Genomic DNA, 15,628 nt, shown 5'->3' on the forward strand with positions numbered 1-15,628 from the left:
TGTGCCAGCCGGTGCCACTGAGCGAGGACAAGGGGTTAAATATCGCCTCTTCCCCAGCAAATTCGCCAGATCCCGTCAGGATCTGCGCTGCCTCGGGGAAGGAGAGAAGGAGGGAGGGAGGGAAGGGAGAGCCCTTGAGGCGGGCGCGGGGACGGGACGCGCCTTCCCCACCTCCCCCGCCTCACTCCCTGAGGGGCGGCACCGTCACCCCCCCGCAGCCATGTTTGGGGGGGCAGCGGCGCATCCCATGGTGCAGCGCGCCGGGAGGGCGGGGAGAGAGGGACGGAGGGAGGGACGGGAGGAGGCAGGGAGGCGGCACTGCCCGCGCAGACCCTCCGGAGCCTTCTCCTCCTCCTCGTCCTCCTCCACCGCGGCTTCTCCTGTTCGCCGCGGCCCCGGAGGCGGCCGTGCCCACAGCGCGGTGAGTGCCGGCGGCGAGCGCTGCCCGGGGAGGGGGCGGGCGGAGCGGCCCCGATTTACATCAGGGGGAGGGGGTGTAGGGGAGCAGCGGCTCCTTCCGTGTCCCCCGCCTCAGCCCCCGGCTCGGGGAGCGGCGGCGGCTCCGCAGAGAAGGGAAGATCGTCCCTGGTGCCGCCCGTTCCTGTGTCCCCGGGGAGGGGCTGCCGCGGTCGCCGGGGCGCAGGAGCGGTGGGCTGGGGGTCTCTCCGGGCAGAGCCGCTTCCCTCCCCGGGAAGGCAGGATGGGAAGGGGATGGCAGAGGAGGAGGCTGCGGGGAGAGGTCATTGGTGCCCCGCCTGCCCCGTCCCCCTACCCGGGGGATCCGGCCGCCCCCTGCGCCCTGCCCGCCCCGCAGCCCCGGCCGGTCCCACCGGATGTGTCGGGAGGCGGCGAGGTGGAGCGGGACGGTCCGTAAAGTAAACAAAGGGAAAGGGAAGGGAGGAGGAGGAGGTGTCCCCTCGCTGCCGGAGCCGGACCGCCTGGCGTTGCCCCTTCCCCTCCTCAGGCGACCGTAAATGCTTGGCTGCCTCTTGGAGCCGGAGCGGTAGCGYAGAGGAAGTGGTTGAGGTTTCTTCTCTTTAGGGTTTAGGTTTTGKTTTTTTTCAGGTGTGTGGGTTTTGGTGGTTTATTTTTGGTTTGTTCTGGTACTGCGCTCGCTGGGACCGTGTGATCCCAAGAGAATCGGCGCAGCGCTCTGGTCCTTTAAGCCGGGGACAGCCCCCGGCGTCTGCAGCGGGGAMGGGGAGCGAGTGATCCCTGAGCGCGGCTCTTGGGCGGCCCGGTGCTGCCACAGAAGTTGGATCACACACAGGAGCCTTTGCACTTCTTGGAGAAATCTGATATTTTTTTTCGTTTTCCAGTTGTAAACCTGATTTTGGAGTACAGTGAGAATTGCAGCTGTAGCAGAGAATCGTTTTCCCCAAATCCCCGCGACTAATTCTGAAGCATATGCTGTACATTGCCAGTTCTCACTTCCATTCTCTTCCCAGACCTCCTGTACTCTGATGATGCTTTTTTGGGACAAGGGGTAGACTTTTCTCTTTGATTTCCCGTTCTCTTTTTTGTTGTTTTCTGGCTGGAACACTGTTGGCTGTGTTGTTTCTGTGTTAGCTGCTTCGCAGTCATTCCTATTCCAGTGTTTTGRGAGCAGAGTATCCTGAAGGCCCTGGCACTGGAGCAGAGTCAGACTGGAGCCCAGTTTTTGGCWGTTTCATTGGGATAAATGCAGTGCTGTAGTAAAGGCATTGAACAAAAAAAAATCACTTGAAAAGAAAAGCATTTGGGAATTCATACTGAAGTATTTAATGAAAATGTTAGTGTAAGAGTGAAGTGGTATTGTAGTGTCCCTTTAAAATTCACACTCCTTTGGCATTAGGTTGTTTGATGTATTTTTCCCCTCCTGGATTAATTGGAAAAGTCCCACATTCCTCGAAGTTAATCTACCTTTATTATCTCTGATTCTGCTAAACCTGAGTAAGGTCAASAGCACAGCTGGATTTGGGCCAGAAAATATTAAATGTTAAACAGTTATTTGGCACAGTTTATTATCTCATTGATGTTGTCCACGTCCAAAATTCCACCACTTAATTTCTCCATCTGGCTCTTTTTTTTGTTACCCCTGAAATTGGGCTTTACTGTACCCCCTTTTGTGGGACCACCTTTCCCTTTGTGGTGTGATTTGTGGATGGGAACCACAGCCCTTGTATTTCTTAAAGCAAGGTTTATGGGTGAGATTCTGTACAGAATGTGTGTGTGTATCGTGGAGATCGATACACGCAGGAAATGTAATGGTCCTAAAATCTGGGATCCTGTTAAYAGAACAAAAAAGGGACGGGACACTGGTTGCTGGAAAAATTGTCTCTCACAGCACTGTAAAACTCTACAGGCAACTCARCGAGAGAAAACCAGTTCTGAAATTACTTTGTCTTTTGTGCTATTATGTCTTAAATGCAGTTTTCGTGTAACGTGGCTGGGATTGATGCTTGTATTGGTTGACCTTTTATTTTGCAGAAAGGTTAAAATGTATACATGAAAGAAAAATGACACAGTGCTTATTTGTCAAAATCTCAAAGCTTTTTTTGGCCTCAGCCTTGGGTATTATTAAAGGTACTAAGCATGTGTAGTGACACAGCAATCAACTAGTAGCCTATTGGAATACTTCATCCAGAAAGGAATATTCGCAGTATAGCACTCATGTCTTGAATGTATAATTTGCTAAAATAGCTTTAGAAATTCTTTCAAGATATCTGGTGATGTGACTTARCTTTGGAGTATATTACCTATTGTGGAAAGGGTTTTTTTTTTGGTAATACAGTGGTTTGCCATGTTGTGAGTAATCGTTGAATGGGGCATCTCAGTATTGTGAATGCTTATGAGCTAACAGATATTTTGGAGGGGATGACAGGACAAGAGAAAAACAGGAGTGCTTTTTAGAGATGAAGTAGTACAAGAGGTGGCTTTAATGGTTTAGGAGATTGTCTTCTGGTTTTTTTTTTTAAAGCTTCTGTGAATTTGGTGGTTTAGGTTTTTTTTTTCTCTACTAGGAAGGTAACTCAAGAATCAGTAATTTATTTCTTGCCATTTGTATAACAAAATGATTGATTTATTTCTTCCCCTGGCAGGCACTGCTGTCTGTAGTAGTATGGTCTTTATTTTGATACAGAACTCATAATAACAGTACAGGTTTTTCCCATTCATATTATATTTTTTAGGATTAATGAAAAAGTCCTTTTCTCTGTGACAGAGAATCTTGTGTCTTCTCAATGTGTAGTTTTGAAGAATATCGGTAACTATAAATAGGTTGTATTTTTGCTGTTAAATCTCTATAAAAACATACAAAATTTGAATAGTCTYATGTGGTTTTATTTGTCTTGCATTAGACCTTTGTACTTTACATTTTATGTAGATTATTGCCTGAGGTGTATCTTCACATTCTGGATAAATGTCAGTAAATGGGCAGAAGGTACTTAAAAAGGACACTGTGGTACTGGAATTCATATTCCAGATCTATTTTCTGGTATAACTGATATTTAGCTCCATCAGATGTGGTTTCCAGACTAAATGTGTGTTTCCTGTCATCTCRTGTTAGTGTAATTCTGAAGTTCCCAGTACCACTGAAAACATGGACATATTGACCTAATGTCTTGAAAATGTTTTAATTACAGGTCAGAATTTTAAAAACTGCAACAAGCAAATCCTTACTGCATCACTTTGACTCTTGTATGGAATAAGAGCAGAAATTATGGAGGAACACTCTAAAAGTCAATTTTGAATGCATTTATTTAGCACCTGAACTACAGTGATCCTTGTCTCCCTGAATGGTAACTTCTTCAGGATAGTTATGTGCTAAAAGCCGTCTTTTTTATTCTAAGTGTTTGGGGGGAAAAAAACCCCAAACCTGGTGCAGAACCTGGTGCAGATTAATGCAAGAGTAGAGTTTGTAAATTTTTAGCAATTTCAAATGAGTGTCTTGGTTTGTATATAATGCCACTTAGGAGTCATGGAAGTTCAGTGTCTTCTACCAGTGTTCAGTGAATGTGGTTTATTGTGACTATTACAAAGACATGAAGCTGAAAGAATCAGAAATTAAGTGGAAAACGTGATATCCAGATAAATACCTGGTTTTAGATAGGAGGTTTTGGGTGTAGGACAGRAAGGGCTTCTGTGGAGATGATGAAGTAAATCTTTCTGAAAGCTTTCATTCCTCATGTCCTGCTCTCCATTTTCAGGCAGTGGTTGATGGCTAATAAGAAAAACTGAAGCAAGTGGTTATTTAGAGGCTGAACAGTTTAAATACCTGCAAGTTTTGGGTTATAGGCTTAAATTTTTATCTATCCTGTTCCTATATAACTTTTGTGTTCTTTCCACCATGTAAGTTTCCTAAGACAGGAGTTTGTTGCTTGCCAGCATTGTGTAGCTGGTGCTGGGATACAAGTCTTGTATTTGAGCAGACTTCTGTGTCTTTGTTTTTTTTAATAAAAGTCTTAAAACCAAAACCCCACAAAAATATAATCAAACAAGCAAAAGCACAAAAAACTTCGTGTGTCTGGATCTGGTTTTCTGGATTTGTATTAAAGCAGACRCAAGAGAGACAGCTGTGATTCCCCAGGTGTGTTGTAGCTTTCCAAGCATCTCCTTGCAAATCTCAGCAGTTCATGCACCTTTCAGCACATCAGAGGAATGTCTTGTTGGAGGGAGTTGACACAGGGAACCATGTACAGAAGAGAAAGTTTCAGAGGTGACAGGAAAACCACAGAAACTGATTCTCTTCAGATCTGACAGTGCTTGAAATGTGGAGATCCAGCTCAGTGGTGGTGTCAGTGGTTCATGGATTGAGAMGACAATGGAGAATAGTTTCTGAAATCTGGTCTGCAGGGTCTGAATGCAGCTTCTGTCAAGTAAAAATCAGAATGGAAGAGGTAAATATCAAATGTTGAAAGCAACAGGCTTTGTTACAGATTTAATGATTCACTTGCATTAGTGTGAATTCTGGGTGCATTTAAATGTTCTTCAGCTCTGCAACAGTCCATGGCGGAACTGGCAAAACTCTTCTGCATTGAATTTTCTTTTTTGCTTATGACTTCATGACTTTTTTTGAACCCTCCAATTTTCTGTATTGTTCCTCTGCCCCTTTTTATCATGCTCAATGAAGAAGGGGCATGTGGAAGAAGTTTAAGTAATTTTTGTTAGCTTCCTGTTGCATAAAAGTATTAGCTTTTGTTTCCCTTCTGGGAAGGGGACCTGACAAGCACTCCACTTTGTTTTATTTTGCTGCAGGGTTCCAACTSGATGAGAGTGTAATATAGGTCAGTTTAAAGTTAATCCTCAAGGTTAATGTTGACCCTTTCCCTGCCCATGGAACTGTAATTTAACTCATTTTAAGACCCCAGACTGATTTCCTTCCTTTTACCCAAAAGTGTATAAGCAAAACCTGTGCATCAATATCTTGCAGCCACTGCTGCTGCTCCAGGTACACTGAACAATAAATTTAGGAGCATTTAGCCAGTGTATGTGTCAAGAGTCTTTAAATGAGGCACTTGTTGCCTCAGCAGAGATAGAAGGACTGAGCTGAAGCTCTTCCAGTGCTTGGGACAATGAGAAAGGGGTCAGAGGGCTCTGCTGACTCTGAGCTGCTCCTGCTTCCTGCTGCCATGCTCAGGCCTTGCATTGTTTACCCGCACAGAAAAATGTGCAATTCCTGCTTTTGTTTTAGTTTGGTTTGGAGAAGGGCAGAGGCAGCAGAATATCTGAGCCTCTAAAGTGTCTTTGGAAGGCAGAGATAATTTTTCCTGTAGTCCCATTGAAGTTCATAGGAAGGATTTGAAGCAGCAGATGATTTCTTTTTCTTTTTTTTTTTTTTTTTTTTTTTTTTTTTTTTTTTTTTTTTTTTTTTTTTTTTTCCTGTTTTCTTGCTGCAAATAATTAGGTTTCAAGGGGGTATCAGTTTAGTTGAGCAGAGGCTCAGAATGAATTAAATGATGTATTTTGCAGCTGTGAATGCACCTCTAACCAGGTATCCACYTCCTTTCCCAGGCCTTAGGCACTGCCTGGAATGTTTACTGATACAATCTATGGGATTTACAGTAGCCAGTAAGGTCTCTGCTCCATCAGCATTTAATTGGTAATTTTCCAGCAGTGCATCCAAGATTACTGCTATTGAAGGTACTAGAGAGAGACTTGGAAATCCCAATGTCTGAGTTACACCCAGTGGTGGAGATTTACATCAATCAATACCCGTTTCATCCTGTCTCTTGTAGGTTTTATGTTCAGCATGAATGCTGAGGCAAGTTTGTTCTCAGTAATACTCTGCAGCTTTGAGATTCAGAAATTCTGTGATCTTCAAAAGAGAATTTCCTCTTAGTGATTTCAGGCAATCTTTTAAATTCTYTTTCTGTGAAAGATAGCGTGAAAACATAAAATCTGCCACCATTTTCATATTTGCACATAGCTATCTGCTCTTGATTTCTTTTTTCTTTGAACTGGCCAGTTCTAATTCTTTTTTTGAACTGGGCAGTTCTAATCTTTCCCCCTCAGAGGGAAAAACAGTCTGTGTTCTSGTTTAGAATGCTGGAATTTTTATTGCCCGCTTTCTTCAAGTAAAGGTTAATACAGAAATAAGAAAAAATAAAGTTAGTGTTTAAAAGAGTACAGTTCCTTTTTATTTTTGGTTAACCAACCAAGTTGTTTACCACTTTTTTCCCCCTRCTGTTTCTAATACACTTTTCAAGCAGAAATTCCTTTTGCTGGTGGCTGAATGCTCTTGTGGTTCTTTTGTGCCTGGGTGTACCTCAGGTTTTAGCAGTCTGGTCCTCTGTCCCCTTTGCTACTTTRCTGATGCTGTTGTAGTGGAAGCTGTTTAAAGGTAGAGATAACTGTTCTTTGGATTTCACAGTCTAGGCACAAAAGTGATATAAATAGGTACTTTCATAATTTAGTTTKTGGACCTAACTTTTTGTAAAGCGGTAAACTTCGTACTTCAATTTTGTATTAGTCCTTACTTCTTTTTCTTCACCTTTTACCCCAACAAGWTCCAGAGTCTGATGGGGGTATTCTTGTGTTTTTGCCACTGTCTAGGACCCTTCAAACCTGATTATGCTGATTTTGTCAACCAGTGGTACATAGAGGTGTAACCACTGATACAACCACAATATCAGAGGTTGAGAMAAATTTTATTCCTACTTCAAATGGCTTCTTCTTTTCCTTTTAATGGCAGAACTAATTCAGGTGCCGTACTGTTATTTCGCTTTAATATAAGGACAGTGAACCCTGGCACAAAAATCAGTTCTGAGGTGCTTCCTGTGGAGGGATTTGAAGTGCCCATCGCAAGGAGAAACAGATACCATGATGTTGGATCCAAGTTGTTCATCTAAGTTGCCATTTTACAGCTTGGAATGAGCCTTGGCGTGGCCATTGCAGTTATTTTGTGTTTGTCAGTGTGCTTGGTACCCCTCATGATGCCTGACTCAGAACAGCATTTGCTAAATAAAATGCATTTTCATATACAGGTATGGCCCAAAAAAWGGCTGATACATTATATGTATATAGAATTGTACCTCCCAAGTAACGAGCCACAAATTTGAGAGTTTCAATCTCTTGAGTTCCGTTTTTAATTGTATCAAAAGCTATTTAATATTGCTACATTTTAAACTTGTTTTATAATGCCGACTTTCACCCAGGAAACCTTCACAGACTTCTGACATGTGCTGGTCTCTCGTTCTCAGTGAAGCTCTTTGCAAATGTTACAAATTACAGTTTCAGTTCTTACTCTGGTGTTAACAGCTCCATTATGGGAACACTGTTAATTAATGGCTAAAGAAGTAATTCTGAATTTTTATCAGCTCTCATTTTCTATTTCAGGCTTAAGTACTATATCCTAGAGGCTTCTAGATTTCAGTTAGTTTATTAATTATCTTGTCATTTCCACTTCAGTTTGTATAAATCACAAAGCCAGCTGTTTTCTGCACTTGATCAGCTCTGCAGCCTCTGTTCCTACTCYGTGTTTAGTGGATTCTGAATTTTATTGTTCCAATGTTTTGCTCAAAAGATGCTTTTAAAATCCTACAAGAGCTGAGTGAACTAGGGTGTGCAGGTTATTGATTGATGGGTGCTCAGTTTGTGATTAACCTTCTTCTGCTGGTGCAGGCAAAGAAATGTTCTGCTGTGGTATAGCAGGGGGTTATTTTTTTTTTACTCCTGGATTCAGCATTGGCAGGATTTAATTAGAATTCTGTGTTCAGTTTTGGACATGGGACGTTGAGGATGGGTTTTCCTCTTTTAGATGCTTTTAGTAGCAGATGCCTGAGAAAATGACATCCAAGAACTCAACARATTAAGATGTTAAGACTACAAAGAGATGAGAAGTTAAGTTATTCCCATGCATTAGGCTACTACAAGGATRAAGATGATAAAGGATTACAGGGACTAAAATGAGAATTAGTTGACTTAAATAATAGGACCAAAGACTTGGGTTGCTACTTGGGGAGGAAGACTCCTTATTCCAAGAATAACAAACCATTGGAACAGATTAGGGAAAGGACTCGTTCCTGACAGCCCTTAAGAACAAATTAGACATCAGTCAGAAAGGGGATGCTGTTCATTCCTACCTCAGGAGTGGCAGCATAACAAGGTGACCTCTTGAATCCTATCCAGCACTGATTTTAGTGATGAAAACAGGTAAAGAATGTGAGGTTGTTATTTGCAGGATTATGGTGATAATCAAAAGGTAGCTGACAGTAACCCCAGCACCTGAGAGTTCTCTCTGAGCTCRTGTGCTCTCTGTTATCTCTGCTATTGCCCGCGATTGTGCAGCTTTGATGGGAATCTGTTGCAGGCAAAGCAGGTTATGTTTCCTTTGTGGAAGGCTGGAAAAAGTATRGAAAACAAAGCTATAAACTGGTTACTTAGCCAATTACAACAATTAGTTTAGTTATGATTTTAGCCAATTTTAAGGAAAACATGCGAGGCTTTTAAACTGTACAAASGAGTTGATAAAGTGGCCTTAGGGTGGCTTTTCTTATATCTTTTAGTATTGCCCCTTAATTAATTGCAATATATTATTATATATTAATAAGATGAGCTTTATTTTTGGGATTATAGGAACCTCTGTTGACTGTTTKGTTTTTCTGTCAGTCTTTCACTCTTTGGTATGATAATTTATATTTGATGATTTACTGCTGGGCTTTGTCTTAATCAGGACTCACATGAATCTGTTCAAAGCAAGTCARAATGTTTCTCAGCATTTTGTCCTGGAAGGAATAAGTTGCTACTGAGATTAGGAAGCAGAATTAAGTAATCTTTAGTCAAATAAGTTYAGATTTATGTGGTTTTCTTGCTTAATATTGCTTTTGTAAATTGTGGGATTTTGACTGGTGGCAGGGTGAAATCTCCTCCAAGAAAGATTGCACTGTTACTATACTCCTTAATACATATGCACAGAAAATGTTTTACACATAATAATCAGTGGTTATCAGGAAAAATCAATCCATTTCCCTAAGTGAACAATACTGTTTTTATTTTGCCCGCATGTTTTGATATGGTTTGAGTATTGAAGCTTGTAAGAGAAATAGTGGAAAAAAGTGTATGGTATGTGGTTCTCTGGGGGAATATTCTGACTCGGTCTCTTCTTGAACATTTTGTGAATATTAGATTGAGTTTAGTACCTTTGGGTTGTGGATGGAAAAAATCTATCAGTCATGACCTATGTAAAACTTAGTCAAAGAATGGAGTCAAAAGAAGGAGTGGGATGTTACACTGAATTCAMTTCTGTTCCATTTCCTGCCTGGAGTCCCCGACAGTATCTCATTTGTATGAGAAATCGAGCTTTAGTAGTCTGGAAATCTGCTACCTACATGAATTTATTGAACAACCAAGTGRATTTTTTTAGACGATTAGGCCCCTTTAGAAGAAGCTGGTGTGCAGCACACGATTAATCCTCAGATGGGGATTTAAATGAAGCAAAAGTTTAGTTGTGTCATAGGCTCTGAGCCCCTGCTTGTTCAGCCTCAGTGAAGGGGGGGTTTCTTTGTGTGACGGCAGCACTTCTCGTCTCACACTGTGCTGGGGCTTTCAACAGCCAGTGTTAGGCCTTGCTCTCCTTTCATCAGAAGAGGAGAGGGGAATTCTTCAAGACAGGAGTGTGTAATGTTGGCTTCATTTTACAGCYAAGTCAGCTTTTTCTTCTCTTAAAGGCAAATAAAACCTTTAAACTGTTTCACAATCTGAAGAKAGTATCGAACAGATACTTAGCTCCCTTCATAGGAAACAAATTTTGGAGTTCTATAATATATTTATCTGTGTGACTTTTTTGGTACTAAATGGGAATTTCATAGAAGTTCTTTCTTTCAAAAGCCTTTGTTACCTGTGTTGAAATAGATACTGAGTCCCAGTATTTTCAAGTGGGAGTAGGAACATTGGTCATATTATGCCAARGAAGAGATCATAGAGTGAAAGTACAAAAAAGGTGAGGACTGCACAAGTTGTGAAAATAAATGTACATAAAACACATTTCCTTTAATACCTTGCTCTTAAAGTTGAGAGAAGTAGAAAAACAAGGCAAGACCTTGTGGGTAGCTGGGTCAAGATCAGTTTTGGAAAGGCAAGATGAAAGTGGTGAGTTAGAGAAGGGATTTGGAGCACAGTCAAAATGAAGTGGGGAGGGGGGGAGTGGTGCCCATGTGCATATAATGTGAGTGCTTAATGCACAGCTGTCGCTTGAAATACGATAGGTTTTTGGACTGAGTCTGTGTTACAGCAGTTTGAAGTGTAAAGTTGAACTTGTGTTCTGTGCTGTCAAAGCTTTGTCTTTTTGGCTGATTTTATTTGATGGCTCACGTGAATAGGAGGTGATGGTTAGTATARACTTTTTCTTTTTTCTTTTTTTTCTYTTGTGTGTGTGTGTTTTTAGTATGATATGGAATTGAGATCTTACTGAAGTTTGCACTTCTTTTCCCAATTAGTTACAACAATCTGGTTAAAATTTTCTGCAGAAATACTGGTGGTGCAGCTGACAGTGGCCATAGGGATATGTTTTGGTGCTTAAGCTCTSTCTTGGGGTCCAGTGAGCTGTCCAAATTTTGCTTTATTGACTATGTTCTTCTGGTGGCGTAGCCACTAAGCAATGGTAAGATGAAGTAAGTGCTTGTATGCCARTCATCCCCAAACAAGACTATTAAATGCTCACAGCATTGGCTGTGCAAACAGTGCTTTTGAGTTCGTCTAGAATTCAGTAACTGCCTTAGGACTTCTCCTGAAGGSCAGTGGTCATTTGCTGATAGATTGTACACAAGGCTCTATTGTCATCATTCTTGTGCATGGCTGTTGTTTTTGGTGCTGCTGCTTAAAGTGTTCCAGGCAGGTCTGCTGCCCTCACTGCTTTGAGGTGTAAGGGAGTGGTGAGACAATCTRTGGTTCAATGTATATMCAAACTGGAAGGGATCCACAAGAATCATKGAGTCCAGCTAGGGCCTGATGCCRTGACTGCTTCCTTGTGGAGCCTGTTCAGTGACTGACCACCCTCCCTGTCCACTGTGAATTCCCCTCCTGCCGCTTCATCCCATCTTTTTGTGTCCTTAATATGTCTGTTTATCCAGACTACATTTTTTTCAAAATGCCAATGGAATGCTTCACTTCTATCTTGTTAAAAAATTAAAGCTTAGATCTTTTCTGCCTGCTTAAAAGAGGTGGCTGGAGATTAATTCCCTATGAACAGTGTACAGTTCACTGATGGAAATTTGTTTGTGGTTGCTCAGTGACTGCCAAAGTTCACTTGATTCGGTTGTTTGTGCGAGATACAGGAGAGTACAGCTACAGGAATAATAACATTGTGGATAACTTGGCTATAATTGTCTCATCTCTGCTAAAGAAGATATTACTTGTGTCCAGCAGATGCTGTTCCTGTTCTTTCCCTGCACTGACAGAGCTCTTCAGGTCTTTCCTGTGATCTTTGTGGAGTTTTCCTTTGACTCACTGTRGAGCCAAAGGGGCATCATCAGAGACCAGATTAAATGTTTGTAAGGATAGAAATGTTACATTGCATAAAATTGTTTATTTGCTTTGTTGCTGTGGATCAGAGTTAGGAGAGGGAAGTGAAACAAATAATGTCGCTCTTTAGTGGTTCATCTTTGGCTTTGTGGAGATTGAGGTCMTTGAGGTCATTGCTGTGTTGAAGTGGAGTGGAGAATCTGAGAAAAGATTGGAAGGAGAGGTGTTAGTGTGAGAAAAAAGTGAAGAGGACAAATTGCAAAAGCTATGAAAAATCTTCCTTCCTTGGTTTATTTCTTTTCATTGAGATTTGGGGGTTTTGGAGTTGGTTTTTTGGTTAAAGAAACCATTTTGTAAGCTACATCCTTTTTTTTTTTTTTTTAACAAAATTTGGAATAAAAGCACAAATCTTCAACCCAAACAATTTTTTACGTTTAATCTCCTTTTGACCACTTTACAAGCCTTCAGCATTTATCCCTATTAGAAGGAGACTAATTGGTTCTTTAAAAAGTTACAACTGGTTGAACTTGAGTTTAGCATAGGAGAGTTCTTGTCACCACTTGCTTCCTAAGTAATTGATGAATGAAGTAAATCAGTAAGTAACCTGTGAAAACAAATACTGGGAAGGTGTGCCTGGAAATGGCTGCTGGTGTAAGGGAGAAGAAATGATCCAGTGTTTGGATTGTCCCTGACTACATTACTCGTAGCAGCTAATGAGCAAACGAGAGGCCCTTTATCTGTCCTCTGGGATTGCCTTCCAACATCAAATCAAATCACAGTGCCATGCATTTGTACACTGAATTTTACACACATGGGTGATYCTATTGAAAATCAGTGGGATAACTTGTGTGGAAAATTTAACATGCCCGTAAGTGTTTGCATTATTGATGCCTCAGCAATTAAAATAATATTTTTCTAGTATTTTGTGCTCTTTTTTTTGATGCTGCATCTAAATCCCATGATATTACACAATTATTTTAATGAATATTTTAAGGGTGCTCTTGATGTAGCTTTGCAGAGTAGGGGAAGGTCACTACTACTGGCCTTGGAAATTAAAAGTAGCTTTTGCCTTMTCAGAAAACATCTTTAGTTAAATCAATAAACTGCATGGGTTTCTCAGTCTGAGAARCAGTCTAATGAGCAATTTGCCTTTTCATAAAGGTCTTGTCATTATATCATTCCCATTGTGTTAATCATCAGTGTTTTTACAAATTGTTCCAAATCATGACTAATTCCATAAAACCATTCAGAGCAGGTAGGATTCTGAGGGAAGATGTCTTTTGCCACTCAGTCTGGCAGAGATGGTGGGACAGGCTGACTTAGCAGACTCTGTGTTAACTGGAAAATCAGTATTTGGAGGCAGTGCCATTCCTCTTACTTAACACCATAAAAGCAGTTCAAGTTTTCACTGATTTTTCTCCCAGTGGTGTGGCTGTGTGTTTCAGGTAAATGTCTGTGATTTTTTTTTTGGTTTTCATATTGAAATTAAAATATTTTRCTTTTCTTTCACCTCCAGTTTATTACCGCTTAGATGTGCAGAGATTATTTGTTACTTTTTCTCACTGGATTCTTTTGTGTAAATCTTTTGGTGGTCTTTATGTGGAAAATTAAGTATCTAAGGTGAATAAAGTTTGGCAAAAAGTTCTTAGAAATCTAATTTTAACTGCATAATATATAACCTTGGGCTTTTTCCTGGTACTGTCTTTGTCCCTATAGTATACATTTGTTTGAAAGAGAAAGAGGAAAAACAATAGCAAAGTAGTAAACTCAACTCTCTACATTGCTTGGGTCTGAAATTGTTTCAGATCAATTATTTTGTTTAAGGGACAAACCCACAAATTTCTGTGTATATACAGATATTACTCAATACACATGTAATATTTGTTACTTCAGCTGACAACTGGCTCGGCTGCCCTGTGATGCACATGCCCTGAGGAAATAAATGCTTTTCACTAGTTCCTCCCACACACTTTTATTTTCCAGGGAAGCACTTTCTAATTCTAGATCTGGATGCTGCTGATGTTTTGAATCACTCATCAGAGTTTTCAGCACTCACTTGTTTTTGCCATTAAATGTACATTATCAATAATAAAGGTTCATTTCAAAATTCTTTAACCCTCTTTCTTCAAAATAACAAATCCATATGAGTTGTGAAATTTTTCATTTGCTTTCTTGRGACCAACAGGATTTCTGTCAACTTGTTTTGTAAGGTGTCTGTTTTGAGTTCAAATGTAAGTCCCTGACTTCTTGTGCAAACTRATTTTGTGTTCTGTTTTAGGGTGGGTTTGTTTGTTTGTTTGTTCTTTTCCTAAGGACTTCCAGCTAAATAATCTGCACCTGTAAAATAGGACATGTACTGCAGCTGGTTCCTTAGGGAGGTTATCTTSTCTTCATATCAAGAATATCAGTTATTTTCCTCTTTAAGTTTTTCGGATGTTTGACTACTTTGACAATAGTTAAGATAATGTCCTAATGAATTCTAAATGTTTGTTTCAGATTTCATGTTTCATCCTGTATTGAGCACCTGCTGCTGAGAGCTGGAAAGTCTACTTAGGGTATGTACAACAGCTAATGATTTCGATTTCACACAGAGTTTTATTCTGGGTAAAGCAGGTCAAGATGAGGTTTTGTTGTTGTTCTTTCCTTGTAATTATTGTTGAAAATCTTGATTGTTTGACAGTGGGTGTTAAGATGGAATTTCTTGGTTTGTTTTTCCCTTGAGCCTCCTGGGACTGACCTTTTTCTGACAGCCTGTTCATGGTCCTTCCATTCAGCCTGAGGGTACAGAGGTGGGCASATCTGTGCAGCAAATAACTTACAATGCATGGAAGGAGTTGGCAAGGTGTTTTCTCACTACCAAAACCACTTGGCTGGAAGTTGCTTGAGCAGACCCACGTGTTGCCTTTGGAACAAGATGTTAATAATTCTCTATTTTCAYGTTCTGCTTTTCTGTAGTACAGAAAATATCTGTCTTAATAAAGCAGACTCTGCTGTAGGGGCACTTGGTCTAATCTGAAAAGGTTTAGCTGAAAGCAGGAGTAGGGAAGTTACAGTCACAGTGTTCTTTGTGTTACAGGAATTTATTTCTGGTCTCCATAGTTTTTGATTTCTTGTGACACCCCCCCACCTCCCATCTCCCAGGGTGAATGGTTGTGGTGAAAAACTTCAGTGTTATTCCTCAGTGTAGTTGTTTGGGATTTTTTTAGATATTTCTGACTTCTGCTTTTATTGCTGCTCATATATATGGGTGTTTGGAATAGTCTTACATTTGAGTGTGGCTAGAATAACTTGTTGGATCTTTTTTTTTGTTTGTGGTTTAGTTTCTTCCCTTTCTACAATTTTCCCTGTGGCTGGTGGTTTAAGAGGCTGTATGACTTTTTTTTTCCCTATTGCTTTGGCTTAGGCAGGTAACAAAATTCATCCCCTGCTACCTCAAGACTACTTTTCAATCTAACTTTTGGATGTAGTTATCCGTATTTAAAACTTTGATATCACCTGGTTGAGAGTCATTAATGTTCTTGCCTGGACTGTGATACATTTGAGAACAAAGGAAATGTGACTGCCTGCATTTTGTATGGAGCAGGCCCCTAATGGGAATTCACACTGTGACCTTGTGTCCATATTTTCATCTTCAGGAATCAGCAGAGGGTCACTTAGTATCTCCTGACCATCTGAATTTGCAGTGGTAGAT

General features: G+C 40.7%; 1 protein-coding gene across 1 annotated transcript in view; it reads left to right on the forward strand.

Annotated features, from left to right (window-relative positions):
- The first annotated feature begins 286 nt into the window (after nt 1-286).
- The window catches only part of PTK2 (protein tyrosine kinase 2), a 187,623-nt gene continuing 172,281 nt past the window's right edge, over nt 287-15,628 (forward strand). The window contains exons 1-2 of the mRNA XM_057369158.1: nt 287-421; nt 14,434-14,492. The gene's annotated coding sequence lies outside the window, so the exon portion shown is untranslated. The remainder of the gene's footprint in view (nt 422-14,433; nt 14,493-15,628) is intronic.

This window comes from Malurus melanocephalus, unplaced genomic scaffold, assembly GCF_030028575.1.
Source record: "Malurus melanocephalus ecotype Western Australia unplaced genomic scaffold, MMel_1.1 scaffold_104, whole genome shotgun sequence".
Lineage (NCBI taxonomy): Eukaryota > Metazoa > Chordata > Aves > Passeriformes > Maluridae > Malurus > Malurus melanocephalus.